Below are 23,425 nucleotides of genomic sequence, written 5' to 3' on the forward strand. Positions count from 1 at the left end.
AAGGTAAACGCAGGGTTTCTGTCAGGAACACCGCACTGAACTTGCTCACTGAGCCAGTGCTCGTGTCCTGAGTAAATCGAACTGTGCTCAAGCGGGCAGCAGCCGAATAGGTGCGTACTTCAGAGCAGCAGGACCTGAAGCACGTGACTGCTAGGGGCATGACCTAAACTTCAGAGAGCTAGGAACTGCAAGAGAACTAGCAGGGTAACTGCGAGACAAAGTTACCAAGGGGCATAGACAGGGAGGATAGTCAGGACGTAGCCAATGAGTCATACACAGAGATAGCTGCAAGGTACAAGAGGGGCGAGCAGAGAGTAGTCAGATAACAGGCAATGAGTCATACACAGAGAGGGAAGCGCAGTACAGAATCAACAGGCAAACTCACAACGGGGAACAGAATCGGGTCAGAACCATATAAACAAGCTATAACAACGAACAGGCACAGGCACACAGAGGTCACCACACTCGGCCAGAGGCAAAAGTATAACTGACAGGGATTGGAGATTCCCAGGGGTTTAAGAAGCTCTCCCAGAACCAAAAAGAGGCCACAATCATTAACCCCAGGTGTGCAGGTCAAAAACATGCACTGGGATCATGACAGTACCCCCCTCTCAACGGGGGGGCCTCTGGACCCCCAGGCTTCCCTGGGTACTTGGCATGGAAAGCCCGAACCAGGCGATCTGCATGTACAGAGTGAGCAGGGACCCATGAGCGCTCCTCTGGTCCATATCCCTTCCAGTGGACCAGATACTGCAAAGAGCGGCGCACCCGCCGAGAGTCTACAATATGTCCATCCTCATACTCCAATTGACCCTCCACCAGCACTGGAGGAACAACAGGCTCGGAGTCATCTTTGACAGAACCTACGGATTTCAACAGAGATTTATGGAACACATTGGTTATTTTTAAGGAGGTGGGGAGACGCAACCTACATGCCACTGGGTTGACTATCTCCATAATCTTGTACGGTCCAATGAACTTTGGTCCCAACTTAGCTGATGGTACCTTTAAGTTGATGTTACGTGTGGAAAGCCAAACCTTCTCTCCCACCTGAAACATGTCTCCAGAGGCTCTCTTTTTGTCAGCAAAATATTTGTACCTCCCCTGGGTCCGAGAGATATTACGCTGGACTGCAGCCCAGAGGTTTTTTAACCGTTGAACGGACCCCTCTACCCCTGGACAACTGGAATCCACCCGTGAAAACTCCCCAAATGCGGATTAAACCCATAGTTAAATCAGGAATGGGGACATGTTGGTGGACTGACTCACCCGGTTGTTAAAAGCGAATTCCGCCAACGGTAACGCATCACACCAATCCTCCTGTCTGGCGGAGGTCAGACACCTGAGAATTTGTTCCAGGGATTGATTGGTGCATTTTGTCTGACCATTACTCTCCGGGTGATATGCCGACGAGAAGGAGAATGAGATGCCCAATTTCTTACAGAACACCCTCCAAAATTTGGCCACAAACTGCACACCTCTGTCAGACACAACATTCGGGGGTACCCCATGCAATCGGACCACATGCTGCACAAACAACCTTGACAAGGGAATGAAATGGGCCTGTTTAGAAAACCTATCCACCAACACCCAGATCACGGTATTGCCCCTGGAAGGTGGAAGGCCGGTAATAAAATCCATGGAAAGATGAGTCCATGGCCTATCAGGAACCGGTAAAGGTACGAGTTCCCCAGCCGGCTGGTTATTGCGAGCTTTTGGAACCGGCACACACGCCACAAGCAGAAACAAATTTCTTGACATTGGAGCTTAGTGAAGGCCACCAAAAACCCCTGGCTACTGCCTCTCTAGTGGCCGTGATACCTGGATGAGAACTCAGCCTAGACTCATGAAACTCCTGCAGAAGTCTAGGCCACAATAACTCGGGAACAAACAATTTATCCCCTGACCTGGTTGCCAGAGCTAGGGCCTGAGTACTTAGAATTTCTTGTTCCAACTCAGATGAGACCCCCGCCACTACCACCCCTGGGGGAAGAATGGAGGACGGCGGCTCAGGGGGAGACACTGGGTCAAAACTTCTGGACAGGGCACCCGCTTTAACATTTTTGAAACCCGGTCAAAAAGTAATGGAGAACTGAAATCGTGAAAAAAAGGGACCAACGGGCTTGTCTAGGAGTAAGCCTCTTAGCAGATTCAAGGTATGCCAAATATTTGTGATCCGTGACAACCGTGATAGGGTGAGCCGACCCTTCCAAAAAGTGCCTCCATTCCTCAAACGCCAGCTTGACCGCAAGAAGTTCTCTATTGCCTACATCATAGTTTCTCTCAGCTGAAGACAAATTCTTGGAGAAGAAGGCACAGGGTCTGAGATTGGTAAGGGTGGCCGGACCCTGGGACAGCACAGCCCCCACCCCCACTTCAGAAGCATCCACCTCCACAATGAATGGTTTGGACGGGTCTGGTTGTACCAACATCGGGGCGGACATGAAACATTTCTTAATAGCTAAGAAGGACTCCTTAGCGAGTACAGACCAATTTTTTACATCAGCGCCCTTCTGGGTAAGATCCGTGAGTGGTTTAACCACTTGTGAGAAACCTTTAATGAATCTCCGATAATAGTTTGCAAATCCTAAGAAGCACTGGAGCCCCTTGAGATCTCGAGGCTGAACCCAGTCAGCGATCGCCAGCACATTCTTAGGATCCATACGAAACCCCTCACAGGACACAATCAACCCCAAAAAAGACAGTTCCTGTACAAAAAACGAACATTTTTCCAATTTAGCGAACACTTGGTTCTCCCTGAGTCTCTGGAGAACTGTCTGTAGATGTTGCAAGTAAGATTGGCTGTACGGGGAAAACACCAAAATGTCATCCAAATAAATAATAACAAAATGGCCTATCAGGTCAGAAAACACCACATTGGTGAAATTCTGGAAAATAGCGGGTGCATTAGTTAACCCAAATGGCATAACCAGGTTTTCAAAGAGTCCTTCTGATGTGAGGAACGCAGTTTTCCACTCGTCCCCTTCCCGAACCATTATCAGATTGTAGGCCCCCCGGAGATCTAACTTGGAGAACCATTGGGCCCCAGCTAACTGGTTACATAAGTCTGGGATGAGGGGAAGCGGGTAAGTGTTCCTAACCGTTATCTTGTACAGTTGCCGAAAGTCGAGGCACGGCCGCAAACTACCATCCTTCTTCACAAAGAAGAATCCTCCTGCCACAGGTGACACAGAAGGCCTGATATGTCCTTTGCGGAGACTCTCAGCTATGTACTCCTTCATGGCTTGGCGCTCAGGCCCAGACAAATTTAACAATCGAGCCTTAGGTAACTTGGCTCCAGGTACTAAATCAATGGCACAATCGTAGGGTCTATGTGGTGGCAGCGCCTCAGCCTCACTTTCGGAAAAAATGTCTTAGAAGTCCTTCAGGTACTCCGGAATACCTTCCAGACCGACAGACGACACAGATACGGATTTAACAGCGTTAACAAGATGTCCCAGGTTACCACATTTAAACCTGGAAATCCCCATTGAGTGATCTCCCCTGTAACCCAATCAAAGGTAGAATTATGGCGCTGAAGCCAAGGCATCCCCAGTACCAGTCCTGCAGGCAAGTTATCTAGCACGAGACAACTTAGTTTTTCCACATGAGTGGAACACACTTTTAGAGAAAAAAGTTGAGACCTGCAACAGATACCGTCCTGGGTAAGAGTGGATGAGTCAATTGCCACAAGTTTAACAGGATCCTGAAGCCTGACTCTCCCTATCTTATTAAGAGTCATAATTTTGGTATCAATCAGGTTCACAGCAGAACCACAGTCAACAAAAGCAGTAGTCTGAACTGGACCATTACCAAGTTCCAGTTCCACCTGCAGCACCATTTTTGCACGTGAGGAAAATTGTACCTGAAGGTCTGGGTAGCCTCCTCGACTACTACCCAGACCTAGTCGTTTCCAGCTATCTTGGAGGATGACGGACAGGAGGGGCAGTCCTTCCAGTGTCCAGATTCCCCACAAAGAAGCACCACTGCTTCTCCCGGCAGCGACTTCTTTCCTTTTCCTCACAGGTGACAGCGCTCACCTCCATAGCCACAGGAAGAGTCCGGGTCTCATCTCCACTGAGAATAATCATGTTTCCAGTTGCGTAACGCCTCTAGCCCGTAGTCTGCAATCCATGCGAATCGCTTAGGTCATGGCATCCTCCAGGGAGTCAGGTGGAGGATGGAGTGCCAAGGCATCCTTCAGACGTTCACACAGGCCTCTACGGAACAGCCCCCGAAGGGCGGCATCACTCCAAGAAATCTCGGCTGCCCAACGTCTAAATTCAGTACAGAACCCCTTGGCCAAGAGCTCCCCCTGACAGACCCATCACCTTGTCCTCAGCCAAACGCATTCTATCAGGCTCATCATAAATAAGCCCTAAGGCCTCAAAAAACACATCCACAGACATTCTCTCCGGGGCAGAAGAGGAAAGCGAAAATGCCCAGGCTGGTGGGGACCTAACATAACCACCCCCACCCTCTGTTTCTCATCCCCAGAGGAGGGGGTCTCAAAGAGAAAAAGAGCTTACAGCTCTCCTTAAATGCTCTGAATTCATCAAGGTTACCAGCAACCGTATCTGGCCATTTAACCGGGGATTCAGGTGGGACTAAAAGGACATCTCTATTCACCACCTACTGAAAGCCTGCGGAAAGTACCCCCTGAACTGAGTCCTCAACCCGTCGTTGGGACTGGGCCAGAGCTTGGTGTTCCAAACTAAGCTTCTGCAGCGACTGAGTCAAGCATTTCACCTGCTCAGATAAAGCACACATTGGATCCATGCTGCAGAAGTGAGGAGAGAAAAAAAAATTCAAGGTCCGTTATAATGTCAGGAACACCGCACTGAGCTTGCTCACTGAGCCAGTGCGTGTGTCCTGAGTAAAGCGAACTGTGCTCAAAGATACCTGTGGAGCGGGCAGCAGCCGAATAGGTGCGTACTTCAGAGCAGCAGGACCTGAAGCACGTGACTGCTAGGGGCGTGGTCTAAACTCCAGAGAGCTAGGAGCTGCAAGAGAACTCCTAGCAGAGTAACTGCGAGACAAAGTTACCAAGGGGCATAGACAGGGAGGATAGTCATGACGTAGCCAATGAGTCATACACAGAGATAGCTGCAAGGTACAAGAGGGGCGAGCAGAGAGTAGTCAGATAACAGGCAATGAGTCATACGCAGAGAGGGAAGCGCAGTACAGAATAAACAGGCAAACTCACAACGGGGAACAGAATCGGGTCAGAACCATATAAACAAGCTATAACAACGAACAGGCACAGGCACACAGAGGTCACCACACTCGGCCAAAGGCAAAAGTATAACTGACAGGGATTGGAGCTTCCCAGGGGTTTAAGAAGCTCTCCCAGAACCAAAAAGAGGCCACATTCAATAACCCCAGGTGTGCAGGTCAAAACCTGCACTGAGCTCCAGACATTAATCCCTGACGTGCAGCTCAAAAATCTGCACTGGGATCATGACAGTTTCTAAGCACCGGGCGGTGCTTAGAAACCCAATGTGTACCTTAGTTACCAGCGCGCTGATGCAGGGAGCTGGTAACCAAGGTACACATCGGGTTTCTAAGTGACGCACGCCCCTTAGAAACCCGATGTGTACCTTAGTTACCAGCTCTCTGCATCAGCGCGCTGGTAACTAAAGTACACAGCGACACCGCGCGCTCGGCGTCTCTGGTGCTGGTCGCTGGTGAAGCTGTTTGACAGCTCACCAGCGATCATGTAGCGACTCACCCGCGATCCTGACACGTGGATATCATTGTCGGGATCGCTGGTGAGTCGCTATGTGTGACGGGGCCCTTAGAATATACTCACCAAGGGGCGGTCCGGTCTTGGTCCGATGGGCGTTGTGGTCCGACGCCTCCCATTTTCTAACGGTGATGTCCTCTTCTTTGCTGCCTGTCGTGGCTCCTGCGCAGGCGCACTGCTCTGCCCTGTGCATGCACCGGATCTCTCTGCAGGACTCTGCTCTGCCCTTAACAGGGCAGAGCAGTGAGCCTGCGCAGGAGCCACGACAGGCAGCAAAGAGGAGGACGTCACCGTTAGAAGATGGGAGGCGCCGGACGGGACGGCGACACCCATCGGACCGGAGTGAATGCCAGGGTGAGTATAATCTAACTCTTTTTTCTTATCTTTCAGGTTACATCGGGGGCTTATCAACAGCATTACAGATTGCTTTAGATAAGCCCCTGATGTCGATGTCGGCAGCTGATAGGCGAAAAATAGGGTGAAAGATTCCTTTTAACCCCTTCATTACCAAGGGTGGTTTGCACGTTAACTCCTGGGCCAATTTTTATAATTCTGACCACTGTCCATTTATGAGGTAATAACTCTGAAACGCTTCCATGGATCTCGGTGATTCTGACATTGTTTTCTTGTGACATATTGTACTTCATGTTAGTGGTAAAATTTCATTCAAATAACTTGTGCTTATTTGTGAAAAAAAATGGAAATTTGGCGAAAATTTTGAAAATTTCGCAATTTTCCAACTTTGAATTTTTATGCTCTTAAATCACAGAGATACGGCACACAAAAAACTTAATAAGTAACATTTCCCACATGTTTACTTTACATCAGCACAATTTTGGAACCAACATTTTTTTTTTGTTAGGAAGTTATAAGGCTTAAAAATTGACCAGCGATTTCTCATTTTTGCAACACCATTTTATTTTTACAGACCACATCACATTTGAAGCCACTTTGAGGGGTCTATATGATAGAAAATACCCAAAAGTGACACCATTCTAAAAACTGCACCCCTTAGGCTACTTTCACACATCAGGTTTTCGGCGTCAGGCGCGATCCGGCGTCGTGCCGGAACGCCGGATCCGGCAAATGTTTAGTAAAACCGGATGTGACGGATCCGGTTTTCTGCCGGATCCGTCTTTTTCTTGACAGACAAAACCGGATCCGTCTCATCCGGTTCATCCGTTTTTCTATCCGTTTTTCGACGGATTACGCCGGATCCGGTTTTTAAAATTGACCCTTGTGGCCTTCCGAACGGGATTGGCTACTGAAAAACTATATATAGAGTGTTCCTACAGCCCTTCTTTGACAGGTTGTCGAGGAGAAAGTGCAGGTTGGAGAGAAGAGCAAGTTACTGGCGAAGATGGATGTTGTCATTGGAAATATTTTGAAGAATTTGGCGGATTTTATAGCGGAGGCGAATCGTTTGAGGGTGATTGTTCTGGAGAAGGAGAGAGCGAGACAGCAGCGCATCAGGCATCGTAGACGACGTTTGTGGATCCACCCCATCACAGCCAAGAGAATGACGCGTGGGGTCTATTCTACACTCTGCATGGACCTTCGACGAAACCCGGATACATTTTTTGGATATGTTCGGATGAAAATGGAGAATTTTGATTACTTGGTGGAGCGCATTGCACACCTCATAAGAAAAGCAGACACCTATTGCCGCTTCTCTGTTTCACCCGCAGAGCGTCTGATGGTGACTTTAAGGTAAGCCACATTTATTGGATATGCTCGCATCAGAGCACACTTTCACTGCAATCTTGTTGGTGGTAGTTTGTATCTCCAAGTGTTATAGCTGAGTTTTGGTATGTAATGCTGTGATTTTAAACTAATTGATTGTTTTTTAATTCCCCACAGATTTCTTGCAACTGGAGAATCCCTTTCGTCACTGCATTTCCAGTACAGACTCGGGATTTCCACCATATCAGGAATAGTGAAGTACACATGCCGTGCACTGTGGGACTCCTTAGCTGAAGAGTTTTTACCAGAGCCCACAACAGAGAGGTGGATTGAAATTGCTGACAAGTTTCAACAGATATGTCAGTTTCCCAACTGCTTGGGCGCTGTGGACGGGAAACATATCCGCATTGTAAAGCCAGGCGGATCGGGATCGGAATATTTCAATTACAAGAAATATTTTTCAATTGTCCTCATGGCCATCGCTGATGCGGAATACAAATTTATTGCTGTGGATATTGGGGCCTATGGCCGCTCCAATGACTCTCAAGTTTCCAAACTGTCTGCCATGGGGCGTAAACTGTATGGAAACACCTTCCAGTTCCCACCCCCTAGACCGCTGCCGCAAACATCTGGTCCACCTATGCCATTTGTCTGTGTAGGGGATGAAGCCTTCCAGCTGTCAGAACACCTTTTGAAACCATACTCTAGCAGAGGATTGACAAGACCAAAACGCATTTTTAATTACCGCCTCACAAGAGCAAGAAGAATGGTTGAATGTACCTTTGGTATTCTGACAGCCAAATGGCGGGTCCTATTGACTGCGATCAACCTCAAGACAGAAACTGTTGACGAGGTGATCAAAGCTTGCGTGGTACTCCATAATTTTGTTATCTGCAAGGAACCCATTTCCATTGAGGACACCTCTGAAGAAACCACCTTGCAAGATTACCATGACATTACCACTAGAAGTTCTGTGACGGTTTCAGTAATGAGGGACAATTTTGCACTATACTTTATGTCACCTCAAGGCAGAGTACACTGGCAGGATGACAGAGTGTGAAAGATTTGTGCCCTAACCAAACTTGTGTACCTTCTGTACCAACAGTATATACCTTTGCCAACCAAAGTTGGCTATCTTGTCATGGTCTCTATTTTTAGCTTTAGGCCACAGGTGTGTACCTGGTTGTGTTTTATGCAAAGTATTTCACCTTTTAACAAAAGTTGTGTACATTGTTATGAAATCACCAACAATAAACACAACTTTTTAGGTGAAATACTTTGCTTCAAACACAACCAGGAACACAATTGTGGCAAAAAGCTAAAATTTACCCACAGTTATATACCTGGTTTTGAATACCTTTTTACCTTTTAAATACCCTTTATTTAACCTTTTTTTTAAACATATTTCGCCGCAGAAAGAAATGACAGACAACCAGTGTAAACAATAATTTAACTTTTTATTTAAAATATTTTTTTGTTTGTAAACTGTTTTTAAAGTTAAAAAAACTTTTTTAATAAAGGTTTGAAAAAAACATGGGCATTTTTATTACAAAACACATCATAAATCTGTGTAGTGTGGGGTGGAAATACTGCTGGAGGGGCTGCGGGACACTTCGACACTGGGAGTGTGGAGAGAGGATTGGGATCGTGGTGGGGAAGGAACAGTTAGAGGTGATGGTGTGGAAAAAGCTACAGAATGGGTGGACATGTGGGAGGCAGAAGAGGTGGTTGGCGGTGGAGTGGAGGATTGGGCAGGGACTGTAGGAGCAGATGATGTTGATGGAAAGTTGTATGGGGAAGGAGTTTGGTACGGGGAAGGAGTTTGGTACGGGGAAGGAGTTTGGTACGGGGAAGGTTGCTGGAAGTGGGGAGATGACTGGTACTGGGGAGGTTGCTGGTACTGGGGAGGTTGCTGGTACTGGGGAGGTTGCTGGTGCTGGGGAGGTTGCTGGTGCTGGGGAGGTTGCTGGTGCTGGGGAGGTTGCTGGTATGTAATAGGAGGGGAAGGATGGAAAGTGGCTGGAGGGGGTGCAGATGTAATAGGAGGGGGAGGATGGAAAGTGGCTGGAGGGGGTGCAGATGTAATAGGAGGGGGAGGATGGAAAGTGGCTGGAGGGGGTGCAGGTGGAGGAACTACAGTGGTGGGAGGTGGAGGTTGGGAGGTAACCTGCTGTAAAGCACCGTGGCACGAATGCATTACATGCATCTGCTGGGTAGGAGATAGTGTTGCCATGCGCTCCACAACAGACCTGAAAAAGGTGTGGTTTGGCGAAGAACTTGCTTCTGAATGCATGGTTTGCAGAAGTGTCTTCACCTCCAGAATGCTGGAGTTGATCTGCTGAAAGCCTGCGGAGATTTGCTCTGACAAGACTTTTAGACAGTTCTGGAAAGATGCATTCAGATGCAAGAACTCTGGCCCATAACTCTTTTCCTGACCCCTCTGCCGCTGCCGCCCAGTACCCGCAGGTGTACTAGAGGTGGCAGGGGCAGAAGGGTGGGGTAAAGGGAAAGCGATCTCCTCACCAGCAGCTTCATGTAATGTAGGCGGCCACGATGCTCCTGTGCTGGTGGATGGGACAGATGGGTCGAATGTGTGGGAAGGCTGGGAAGGTGCAGATGTACCGGGGCGGTCGAAGTGTCCCTCGGTGCCGGTCTCCTCAGGGATCGCCTCAGAAGGGTCCAATCGTGCAGGCTCCCGAGTGCTGCTCACCGTGCTGTGGAATAAAGAGAAAAAAAAACAATTAAAATAGTGACATGGTATGGCCCTGGCTGAGAAAAAAAAGTTACATCTAAACATTTTTTTGTCACATGTGGTGTGTAATATTTACCTTCTGGTGAGCATTGTCTCCCGGAGGAACGACAGGGCTCGTGTGTACTTGTACTTGCTCCTGCGTCCTCCAGATCCACTCGGGGCCCGCATCTCTTTATTGAACTCCTTCTTGAAACGATCCCTCACAGACCGCCACCGCTTCACAATTCTCTCCCCTGAAACGAGAAAGGACAAAGTGGTTAGTATACAACATCAGTGTTTCCCAAACTCCAGTCCTCATGGTCCCCAGGGGTCATGTTTTCAGGATTTCCAAAGTAAATAGAAATCCTGAACACATGATCCGTGGGGACCACGAGGACTGGAGTTCGGGAAACACTGGTTTAAATCAAGCAACCGGTACTGTATATACTTACGCTCTTTAATCTGGGCCCGAGCTTCGAGGTCCTCCCAGCGGTCCACAAGCAGCGAACAGATTTCCTCCCAGAGTCGTCGGGTAACGATCAGGTCAGCGTGGCGGCGGTCAGCCATATTCCAGAGCGGCTCCCTTTCTCTGATGAGATCGATGAGGCGGTCCACATCAATCCCTCCATCCTCACCGTCAGAGTCGGGAGCACGCTGTGAAGGCTCTTAAAGAAAAAGACAAAAATAACATAATTAGCCTCCACAAAAGAAATGAAATAAAAAGTGCAAAAAAAACAAAGCAAAAATATTTATACTTACACGCTGGTGACTGCCGCGTTGCTGTCGCCGACGACCCTGGGAGGCACTGCGAGGACCTCTTGGCCGAGCACCAGATTGGGAAGACTAGAGAAGAAAACAAAAAATGTTATGTCTTTGGATGTAGGCATTTGTTTGCTGTGTGTGGTCTGCAGAACATTGTTTTCTATGTGTTGTGTGTAGTGTGATGTTGTGTTTCTGCGTTTGATGCAAAAAACTTACCAATCGTGAGCCCACTCCAAGTGTCTGTCCACCCCTTCCTTCTTCTTCTGGGAGCTCCTCTTCATCTTGTGATTCCTGTTTTGAAATAAAAGGCAATGAATACACATATATTACAGAGATGATGGATTTTGGAAATAAAAACTTACCGTCAAACGCTGACGATGCGAGGGAGGGCTCCCAGAAGATGTGCTGTCTTCCTCATGGCCAGACTCCATGGCTGTGGGTGGTGTTTCTGCTGCTGCCATTGCTGCTGCTGCATCTATTGGGCGGCTGTTGAATAAAGAGAAACAAAGGGCCAATGAATATCTTGATATTCCATAGCCCTAGTTTGGAGGAATGGGGGATTTGATAATTACCGTCTCTCATCTGCTGCTGGACTCCCCTCCCGTTGTTCAGCATGCTGCTCCATTTGGGGTGGTGCTGATGGTGCTGCTGCTGCAGATGTCTGCTGCCTTCTCCTGCTTCTTGGCTTGGGTGGCATGTTTGGTGTGGCTGAGGGTCCCATTGTCTTGCTTTTATATATGTCCTGTGGGCAGAGCTACTGAGCATGCTCAGACCAAAGAAACCGGATCCGGCCGCCGGATCCGGCTGTCGCCGGATCAGGCGCATTGCGGCGCTCATAGGCTTTCATTGTATGAAAAAGCCGGACACGCCGGATCCGGCGTGTCCGGCTTTTTCGCCGGAGACGAAAAACGTTACAGTAGCCGTTTTTTCCAGACGCCGGATCGCGTCACATTGCCGGATCTGGCGAAAATCGGATGAAACGCATGGCCATCCGGCTCGATCCGGCTCTAATGCAAGTCAATGGGGGGGAAACCGGATCCGGCATTGCATTTCGCCGGATCCGGTTTTAGTCAAAAGCGCCGGATCGCGCCTGACGCCGAAAACCTGATGTGTGAAAGAGGCCTTAAGGTGCTCAAAACCACATTCAAGAGGTTTATTAACCCTTCAGGTGCTTCACATGAATTTTTTGAATATTAAAAAAAAAAATGAACATTTAACTTTTTTTCACAAAAAAAATACTTCAGGTTCAATTTTTTTTATTTTACCAAGGGTAACAGGAGAAATTGGACTGCAAAAGTTATTGTGCAATTTGTCCTGAGTACGCTGATACCTGATATGTGGGGGGGAACCACTGTTTCGGTGCATGGCAGAGCTCAGAAGGGAAGGAGCGCCGTTTGACTTTTTCAATGCAAAATTGGCTGGAATTCAGATCGGACGCCATGTCACGTTTGGAGAGCCCCTGATGTACCTAAACAGTGGAAACCCCCCACAAATGACACCATTTTGGAAACTAGACCCCCTAAGGAACTTATCTAGATGTGTGGTGAGCACTTTGAACCCCCAAGGGCTTCACAGAAGTTTATAATGCCCGAGCGTAAAAATAAAAAAATTGCATTTTTTCCTCAAACATGATCATTTAGTCCCCAATTTTTTTTATTTTCCCAAGGGTACCAGGAGAAATTGAACCCCAAAAGTTGTTGTCCAATTTGTCCTGAGTACGCTGATACCTCATATGTGGGAGAAAACTACTGTATGTGCACACGTCGGGGCTCGGAAGGGAAGTAGTGATGTTTAGGAATGCAGACTTTGATGGAACGGTCTGTGGGTGTCATGTTGCCTTTGGAGAGTCCTTGATGTACCTAAACAGTGGAAACCTTACACAAATGACACCATTTTGGAAACTAGACCCCCCACGGAACTTATCTAGATGTGTGGTGAGCACTTTGAACCACCAAGTGCTTCACAGAAGTTTATAACGCCCGGGCATGAAAATAAAAAAATCGTTTTTTTCCACAAAAATGATATTTTTGCCCCCAATTTTTTATTTTCCTAAGGGTAACAGGAGAAATTGGACCCCAAAAGTTGTTTTGCAATTTGTCCTGAGTAGGCTGATACCCCATATGTGGGGGTAAAACACTGTTTGGGCGCATGGCAGAGCTTGGAAGGGAAGCACCATTTGCCTTTTTCAGCGCAGAATTGGCTGGAATTGAGATCAGACGCCATGTTGCGTTTGGAGAGCACCTGATGTGCCCAAACATTGGAAACCCCCAATTCTAACTCCAACCTTAACCCCAACACACCCCTAACCCTAGCCCTAACGGGAAAATGGAAATAAATACATTTTTTTAATTTTATTATTTTTCCCTAACTAAGGGGGTGATAATGGGGGGTTTGATTTACTATTTATGGCGGTTTTTATATTTGGCAGCTGTCGCACGCTAAAAGATGCTTTTTATTGTAAAAAATAGTTTTTGCATCACCACATATTGTGAGCTATAGATTTTCCATATTTTGACCCACTGAGTCATGTGAGGTCTTATTTTTTGCGGGATGAGTTGACGTATTTATTGGTATCATTTTCGGGCACGTGACATCTTTTGATCGCTTCTTATTCCGATTTTTGGGACACAGAATGAACAAAAACCAGCATTTCAAGAATTTCTTTTGGGGGGTGCGTTTACACCGTTCCGCGTGCGGTAAAATTTATAAAGCGGTTTTATTCTTCGAGTCAGTACGGTTACAGCGATACCTCATTTATGTCTTTTTTATGTTTTAGCGCTTTTATGCAATGAAAACAATTTTATATAAAAAAAAATTATTTTTGCATCGCTTTATTCTGCGAGCTATAACTTTTTTATTTTTTCGCTGATGACGCTGTGTGGTGGCTCATTTTTTGCGGGACAAGATGACGTTTTCAGCAGTACTATGGATATTTATATGCGTCTTTTTGATCGCGCGTTATTGCACTTTTTGTTCGGCGGTATGATAATAAATCATTTTTTGCTTCGTTTTTTATTTTTATTTTTTAAGGGGTTCGCTAAAGTGGTTAACTAATGGGACAGTTTTATAGGGCGGGTCGTTACGGACGCGGCAATAGCAAATATGTGTACTTTTGTTTGTTTTTTTATTTCCAAAAAATGAATTAGGGAAAAAAATTTTTTTAACTTATTTAGCGATTTTTTAAAAATTATTTTTACGCTTTTTTTTTTACTTGATTACATTGTCCCAGGTGGGACATCACTGTCCTGTGACAGATCGCTGATCTCTCACATCACAGATTGCTGTGACAGATCAGCAATCTGTCACAGGTACTACACAGGCTTCCTCCTTGCCTGCGCTTTGCAGGCATGAGGAAGCCAGCCCCCTGCAGGCCCCCGAAGGTCCCCGCCGCCATATTGGATCCGGGGACCTGCAGGGAAGGAGACACCCACAGCAGCGCTGCACATTGCGCTGCTGTGGGGGGCTCAGGGAAGCAGGGAGGGAGCCCCCTCCCTGCCGATGCTTCCCTTTAACCCCCGGTGCACCACGATCGTGTCTGATCACGGTGTGCCAGGGGTTAATGTGTCGGGGGCAGTCCGTGACTGCCCCTGACACATTGTGCCGGGTGTCAGCTATGATAATCAGCTGACACCCGGCCGCGATCAGCGGCGCTCACCACGTGGGCGCCGCTGATCACTATGACGTAATATTCCGTCCATAGGAATTAGGTCCCAGGTCACATGGACGGAATATTACGTCCATTGTAGGAAAGGGGTTAACCAAGAGGCACCACTAACCAAACAACACCATGAAGACCAAGAAGATCTCCAAACAAGTCAGGAACAAAATTGTTAAGTAGTATGAATCAGGGTTGAGTTATAAAAAATATCCCAATCTAATGATTCCCCTGAGCACCGTACCATAACATACCTGTCAAGAGGGCTGCCCACCAAAACTCTCAGCCCAGGCAAGGATGGAATTAATCAGAGAGTCAGCACAGAGACCAAAGGTAACCCTGAAGGAGCTGAAGGGTTCTCAAGCAGAGACTGGAGTATCTGTCCATATGAACACAAAAAGATGTACACTCCATAGTGGTGGCTTTTAAGGAAAAAGTGGGCAGAAAACAACCTTCACTTACATACAAAAATTGTAAAGCTTGCCTTGAGTTTGACAAAAGTTATGTGGAAGAATCCCCAAATGCTTGGAAGGTGATGTGGTTAGATGAGACTAAAATTGAGCCACCCAGGAAAACACTTTATCTGGCACCAAACTAACACCGCTCATCTGCCCAAGAATACCATCCCTACAGTGAAACATGGTGATGGCAGCAACATGCTATGGGGATGTTTTTTGGCAGCAGAGACAGGAAAAATGGTCCGAAATTAGGGAAAATGGATGGTGCGAAATAAAGGGATATTCTTGAGCAAAACTTGTTTCAATCTCTCAGTGATTTAGTGATTTGAGACTGGATGGAAGTTCACCTTCCAACAAGACAATGACACAAAGCATAGTGCTAAAGCAACATTTGAGTGGACATGCGACATACTAGTACTGCGCATGACACATCTCCCCCTTTGAAGTGGGCTCCGGCGCTGAGCCCACCTCAAAGCCGGGACATGTCAGCTGTTTTGAACAGCTGACATGTGCCAGCAATAGCCACGAGCGGAATCGCGATCCACCTTCGGCTATTAACTAGTTAAATGCTGCTGTCAAACTGTGACAGCGGCATTTAACAAGCGCTTCCGGCCGTCGGGCCAGAAATACGCTCACCGGTGACCCGCATCCCATGCCTGCGGGTCACTGGTGTTTCGGCATGACAACCAGAGGTCTGCTTGAGACCTCTATGGTTGTTGATGCCAGATTGCTATGAGCGCCACCCGGTGGCAGGCGCTCATAGCAATGCAGTAATTCTGCTACATAGAGGTGATCTGAGCATCGCCTCTATGTAGCAGAGCCGATCGGGCTATGGCAGCTTCTAGCCTCCCATGGAGGCTATTGAAGCATGCTAAAAGTTTAAAAAAAAAGTTTTAAAAAAAATACAAAAGTTCAAATCACCCCCTTTTGCCCCATTCAAAATAAAACAATAAAAAAACAAAACACACACGTATTTGGTATTGCCGTGTTCGGAATCGCCCGATCTATCAATAAAAAAAGGATTAACGATCGCTAAACAGTGTAGTGAGAAAAAAATTCAAAATGCCAGAATTATGTTTCTTTGGTTGCCTCGACATTGCGTTAAAATGCAATAACAGGCGATCAAAAGATCGTGTCTGCACCAAAATGGTATAATTAAAAACGTCAGTTCAGCACGCAAAAAATAAGCCCTCACCCAATCCGAGATCACGAAAAATGGAGACACTACGGGTATCGGAAAATAAAGCAATTTTTTTTTTTAACAAAGTTTGGAATTTTTTTTCACCACTTAGATAAAAAAGAACCTAGATATGTTTGGTGTCTATGAACTTATAATGACCTGGAGAATCATAATGGCAGGTGAGTTTTAGCATTTAGTGAACCTAGCAAAAAAATTCAAACAAAAAACAAGTGTGGGAGTGCACTTTTTTTTTGCAATTTCACCGCACTTGGAATTTTGTTCCCGTTTTCTAGTACCCGTCATGGTAAAACCAATGGTCAAACATATACGTACACAGAATGGCCGACAGCACTCTCAGGATCAGAAGGATGCACGCTCACCGTCCAAAGACCCAGTTGGACATCAGAAATCCCAGAAAAATGAAGAGCAGCATCCAATCCAGGTGAAAAAATAAAGAAATTTATTAAGCCATGAAAAGATGCGACGTTTCGACCATCAAATGATGCTTGAAAAAGACCATTTGATGGTCGAAACGTCGCATCTTTTCATGGCTTAATAAATTTCTATATTTTTTCACCTGGACTGGATGCTGCTCTTCTTCATTTTTCTGGTAAAACCAATGGTGTCGTTCAAAAGTACAACTCGTCCGGCAAAAAACAAGCCCTGACATTACCATATTGACGGAAAATAAAAAAGTTATGGCTTTGGGAAGTAGGGGAACGATAAGCAAAAACGCAAAATCGAAAAAGGGCTGTGGCGTGAAGGGGTTAAGGGGAAACATGTACGGTAAGTGTTTTGGAGTGAGGTAGTCAAAGCACAGACCTTAATCCAATTGAGAATTTGTGGTCAGACTTGAAGATTGCTGTTCACCAGAGAAAACCATCTAACTTGAAGGAGGGGAACAGTTTTGCTTTGAGGAATGGGCAAAAATCACAGTGGCAATATGTGGAAATTTCATAGTGACTTATCCAAAGATATTTCCAGCTGTAATTGCCACAAAATGAGGCTCTACAAAGTACTAACTGTAGGGGAGGGGAATAGTTATGCACACTGAAGTTTTCAGTTATTTTATCCTATTTGCTTCACAAAAAAAAACAAAAAACAAATCTTCACAGTTATATGCATGCTCTTTAAAACAAGTAAATGCTTCCAATTCTATGTGGCCCATACAGCTAGGGCCTATTCATGCAGCGAGTTCGCGTACCAAACATCAGTACTGATTAGAATGTCTTAGTTGCTACCAATCTAGTTAGTGGTATTTTCCATTTCATCACTAAGGGAAAGTTCAGTATGAGTCACATGGCCCTAAGAAACAAAGTCAAATCTTTCATCAGACAATGAAAACAATGTCTGATTTTAAAATTAGAACATGCTCAGACAAAAGCTGTTGGTTTGTATATTATTTTAGTATGTTATTTTTAATGTCATGGGAACAATGTATTGTCACTCTTCAGACAGAAGAATGAGACAAGTAGTGCTTTTGTATGAAGAAGAAAATGTCTGGAGTGTAAAAACTGTACATGTAATAAATTTCAAGCAGCCACTTCATTGTTTCCTTCTGTGTAATGTTACGTACATGAGTTACGTATATGAAGACACTTTTTATTAATCAATAACTAAGACTGTTCAAAAAGACTCAAAGAATTCAGCCACACATAAAATAATGTTTACCAATAGTAATTGTGTGCTTTATAATAGTATAATAAGCTTTTAAAGTATGAGTATGCAGGGATGTTCATAGACATCTTGGAGCCCTATAGTAAATGCAGTAATCGGGTCCTCCCCCCAAAAAAAAATATTTGTCGGAGTTAATGGGGTCACAGCACTTAAGCATAATAGAAGAAGGGCAAGTCTCCCAACTTTTAAAGACAGGGAGTATGTAGCAGCACTTACAAAATATTTTTGCACCTTTGGAATCCCCTCAGTATTCTCACCCACTATGATACTCCTTTCATGAAGGTGCCAGATTTTAACTGTTGGTCACTTATCTTACGAGAGAGAGAGAATTTTTTTTTTCTTTGCATGGCTATTCCGGAACGCTACTCAGGGGTTAAAAGTCCTGCTCCAGCGAATCTGCCGGGCATGCACAATATAAATTAATGGACCGTCGCTCGGAAAAAACGTTGCAGAGTCCGTCCCATCTGCCCGGGAGACGCAAAAGTTTTGACGGATCCGTCAAAACACGGGTGGGACGGACGACCGTCAGTCAAGATCCGCCGCTAATGTAAGTCTATGGGGGAAAAAAACGGATCCGCCCCTTTTTTGGCGGATCCGTTTTTTTTCGAAAATTGGCGGATTTTGACTGACGTCAAAAAAATCTGAAGTGTGAAACAGGCCTAATTTGCGTATATTTGTGAAAAAAAACTGAAATCTGGAGAAAATTTTCAAAAATTTTGCAATTTTGCAACTTTGAATTTTCATGCCCTTAAATCACAGAGATATGTCACATAAAATAATTAATAAGTAACATTTCCCACGTTTTTATTTTTACATCAGAACAATTTTGGAACCAAAAATTTTTTTGTTAGAAAGTTATAAGGGTTAAAAGTTAAACAGCGATTTCTCATTTTTACACCATTTTTTTTTTTAGGGACCACATCACATTTGAAGTCACTTTGAGGGGTCAATATGATAGAAAATACCCAAAAGTGACAATACCCAAAAGTGACACCATTCTAAAAACTGCACCCCTCAAGGTGCTGAAAACCACATTCAAGAAGTTTATTAACCCTTCAGGTGCTTCACAGGAATTTTTGGAATGTTTAAAAAAAATGAACATTTAACTTTTTTTCGCAAAAAAATTTACTTCATATACAATTATATTTTTCCAAGGGTAACAGAAGAAATTGGACCCCAAAAGTTGTTGTGCAATTTGTCCTGAGTACGCTGATACCCCATATGTGGGGGTAAACCACTGTTTGGGCGCATGGCAGACCTCGGAAGGGAAGGAGCACCGTTTTAGTTTTTCAACGCAAAATTGGCTGGAATTAAGATCGGACACCATGTTGCATTTGGAGAGCCCGTGATATGCCTAAACAGTGGAACCCCCCCAATGACAACATTTTGGAAAGTAGACCCTCTAAGGAACTTATCTAGATGTGTGGTGAGAACTTTGAACCCCCAAGTGCTTCACAGAAGTTTATAACATAGAGCCCTAAAAATAAATCTTTTTTTCACACCCGATTTTTTATTTTCCCAAGGGTAATAGGAGAAATTTGAAATATCAGGACGTGTGAAAGAGGCATTATAGCGGGTATTTATGTTTGGACGCTGTCACACGCTAAAGGCGATTTTTATTGCAAAACATAGTTTTTGCATTATCACATTTTGAGAGCTATAATTTTACCATATTGTGTCCCACAAAGTCATGTGAGGTCTTGTTTTTTGCTGGACGAGTTGACGTTTCTATTGGTACCATTTTCGGGCACATGACTTTTTTTTTTATCACTTTCTATTCCGATTTTTGGGAGACAGAATGAGCAAAAACCAGCAATTCATGAATTTCTTTTGGGGGGGGGCGTTTACACCATTCCCTGTGTGGTAAAATTGATAAGGCAGTTTTATTCTTTGGGTTAGTACGATTACAGTGATACTTTATATCATGCTTTGGCGCCTTTCTATAATAAAAACCATTTTATAGAAAAAATAATTATTTTTGCACCACTTTATTCTGCGAGCTATAACTTTTTTATTATTTTGCTGATGATGCTGTGTGGCAGCTCATTTTTTGCGGGACAGGATTACGTTTTCAGCTGTACCATGTTTATTTATATCCATCTTTTGATTGCGTGTTATTCCACTTTTTGTTTCGGCGGTATGATGAAGAATTGTTTTTTGCCTTGTTTTTTTAAGGTGTTCACTAAAGGGGTTAAATAGTGGGACAGTTTTATAGGTCGGGTCATTACGGACAAAGCGATACCAAAATTGTGTACTTATATTGTTTAGATTTTTTTCATTCAAATATTTATTTAGTGATAAAATAAATAAAAAAAAAATCAATATTTATTCTATTTTTTATAAATATTTTTACAATTATTTTAAAAAATGTTTTTTTATTTCATTCGAAGTTTTACACTTTGTCCCACTATGGAACACTCTTTTTGCAGGCTGAACGCTTCTATAGCATGCAGATGAAGCAGCATCTGCATGCTACAGAAGCTGTCAGCGCTCCACTCAGTGTATACTAGGGTGACCGGATCTCATATGGGGGGGAAAAAATGTCAGAATCTTGTCCGTCTGGACCCCACAAAACGATTCCCCTTTCCAGATATTGAGAGAGCCAAAATTTGAGCTCGATCAAACGACGTTAACCCGTGCCGCTCGTCGCTCAAAGTTTGAAAAAATCCAAATTGAGGTATTTTAAGATTTAGGTATTTTGCATAGTCTGTTAGACTATAAAGAATGTGACAACAACATTGCAGAAATAGCCCTGACCAAATTTTCGAACCATTTGTGGTATTTGAATGCAGAGTTGGTGGGATTATCGTTTTTTGATCCCACCATTACAGACAATGAAAAGTTGTTAATGGCTAATAAATTGCTCAGTAGCACAGATGAACCATCAGAGCACGCTAACCTACATGAGTTGATAATTTTACATAGTTATCTAATCTATTCTAGAGCTTTTGTTAAAGTAGTTTTTGAAACATCAGAATATAATGCTCGGCATTTGCTTACAACTTGCAGGACATATTGCTTTTGTTCTTCATCTTTTGTCAGAAGGTCGTTAAAGTCGGTTACTTCCTACCTCTTTTAATTTTTCTTTCCTAACTTTTGGATTTACAACCCTAGCGTGCTCTGATGGTTCATCTGTGCTACTGAGCAATTTATTAGCCATTAACAACTTTTCATTGTCTGTAATGGTGGGATCAAAAAACGATAATCCCACCAACTCTGCATTCAAATACCACAAATGGTTCGAAAATTTGGTCAGGGCTATTTCTGCAATGTTGTTGTCACATTCTTTATAGTCTAACAGACTATGCAAAATACCTAAATCTTAAAATACCTCAATTTGGATTTTTTCAAACTTTGAGCGACGAGCGGCATGGGTTAACGTCGTTTGATCGAGCTCAAATTTTGGCTCTCTCAATATCTGGAAAGGGGAATCGTTTTGTGGGGTCCAGACGGACAAAATTCCAACATCGATTTTTTGCGGTCACCCTAGTGTACACTGACCTGAGAGACTTCCTGACATGCACTGCGCATGACAAGAAGTTTCTCACCTCTGGTAACCCGGATGTCGTCATGACGACATTGGGTTACCATGGCAGTGATCGGGACCCAGCGTCACCCTGCGGGGTCTCCGATCCAAAGGTAGAGGGGCTGTCAACCCTCTGCCTGCTCCTGGAATTCTGCAATAGTGTTCGATCGCAGTATTCCGGGGGTCAAAGTGTCGGGAGTGAGAATCAGCTGACACCCGACCGCAATCGGCCGCACACCACCTGTGTGCGCGGCCGATCGCTGAGACATACTATACCATCTATGGTCATAGGGGCCCAGGGCACATGGACAGTATAGCAGTATAGTACGTCTTACGTCAGAAAGGGGTTAAAATTGAGCATAATTACTTGTTAACTAAAGAATGTATTCAGAGTACATGCTGATACCAGCGTTTACACTAGACTATGGACTGACCCCCTGACGAAGGCCGAAACGCACGTCAGAGAGGGTGCATCCAAGAGACCCTCTGCTCACTGTCAAGGTATTTATGGAGGATTCATTAATTTATATGGCATTTTGAATGTACAGTAGTCTTTCAGGATGATTTATGAACTGCACTAGCACTTTATATATATTCTTCCTGAGGTCTCACTCTATCCTTATATGCCCTGAAATATTTATTATTAAATTACACCTCCCCTTTTCAGCAGCATCATATGCATTAATTTTCCTTATTGCAATCTCCTGCACCTTTCAGCTGTTATTTTGCAGAGACCATGTGATATTTCAGGTTTTTGTTTTCAATAAATTTGCAAAAAATTTCTGTTTTTTTGCAGTCAAGATGGGGTGCAGAGTGTACATTAATGAGAAAAAAAATGAACTCTTTAATTTACCAAATGGCTGCAATGAAACAAAGAGTGAAAAATTTAAAGGGGTCTGAATACTTTTTGTACCCAGTGTATAACAGTGTTGTTCAGGCTGGTGACGGGTCAACGCCGAGGCCACCTCACACACATGCCTTGCATGGTTCACATCCTGGATGTGCTGCTGCAGAAAGTACGGTTGGTGTGTGCTCACTTCTGCCAATCACACCCCGCAGGTCATCAACTTGCATTGCTACAGAGGTATTTCGGCCTACCGGTTACCCGTTTGATTTGCGATGTTCGGACACGGTGAAATTCCACTCTGTGCATGTTGCAGCGACTGACAGCAGCGACGAGCCCTGGTGCAGTATATCATTTTGCATAGCCTGGGCCAATGCAGAATGGACGAGGTGCAAATCACGCTTGCGGAGTAGGCACAGATGAAGGACCTCTGCACTCTTCTGTACAGTTTGGAAATGGCTACTAAGATGGTTAGCACTGACTATGCCATCATCAGCATCACTATTCCGGTCATCTACATTTTGGAGCACACTTTGAATAGCCTGCGTGAGGAGGTGGTGGTTCCAGAGGAAGAGATGGAAGCTGAGGAGGATGTGGAAGGGACAACAATATCTCAAATTTCCAGACTATCATCGCACAGTCGGGTGCCAAGGGAGGGTGGCTTACAGCGATCGACGGGGAATCATGGTACAAGACAAACTGTTATTGAAGGTGCAGAAGCCAAGGAACAAATGGAGGAGGACAAGGTGATGTGATGTGAACACTTTTGACCTGGCTTCTGAGTTTGGGCTCCCTCTGGTGGTTGCTGCTGGTAATAGAGCTGGTCTAGCTGACAGAAGTCAATCACCTAAGCAGGATGATTGGAGGTCAGGTGTTACAGACTGGGGAGATTTAAGTGAGCAGCTTTCCCTCAGCTCTTGCCGGTGATTTGGTTTTCCTCCTGAACTTTTTGGAAGTCTGCTTGCCTTCTGCTTCATCCTGCATCTTTCAGATAAGTCATTTGTCTGCTTGAATCTTTCTGCATTTGATTCATTTTTTGCTTGTCTCTGATTTCTGCCTTGCTATTGTGAGTCCAGCCTGGTTCCCTGCTGGGACCTGTGCTGGACTCTTTCATTTGCCACGGCTTATGTCAGTCTTTGCAGTATTTCTAACCCCCTGTTATA

General features: G+C 44.9%; 1 protein-coding gene across 17 annotated transcripts in view; it reads right to left on the bottom strand.

Moving 5' to 3' along the window:
• AOPEP (aminopeptidase O (putative)) overlaps positions 1 to 23,425 on the bottom strand; it is a 767,795-nt gene that overhangs the window by 625,663 nt on the left and 118,707 nt on the right. The gene's annotated exons all lie outside the window — the stretch shown is intronic.

Source organism: Dendrobates tinctorius, unplaced genomic scaffold, assembly GCF_039654945.1.
Source record: "Dendrobates tinctorius isolate UK_male_01 unplaced genomic scaffold, ASM3965494v1 ptg000144l, whole genome shotgun sequence".
Lineage (NCBI taxonomy): Eukaryota > Metazoa > Chordata > Amphibia > Anura > Dendrobatidae > Dendrobates > Dendrobates tinctorius.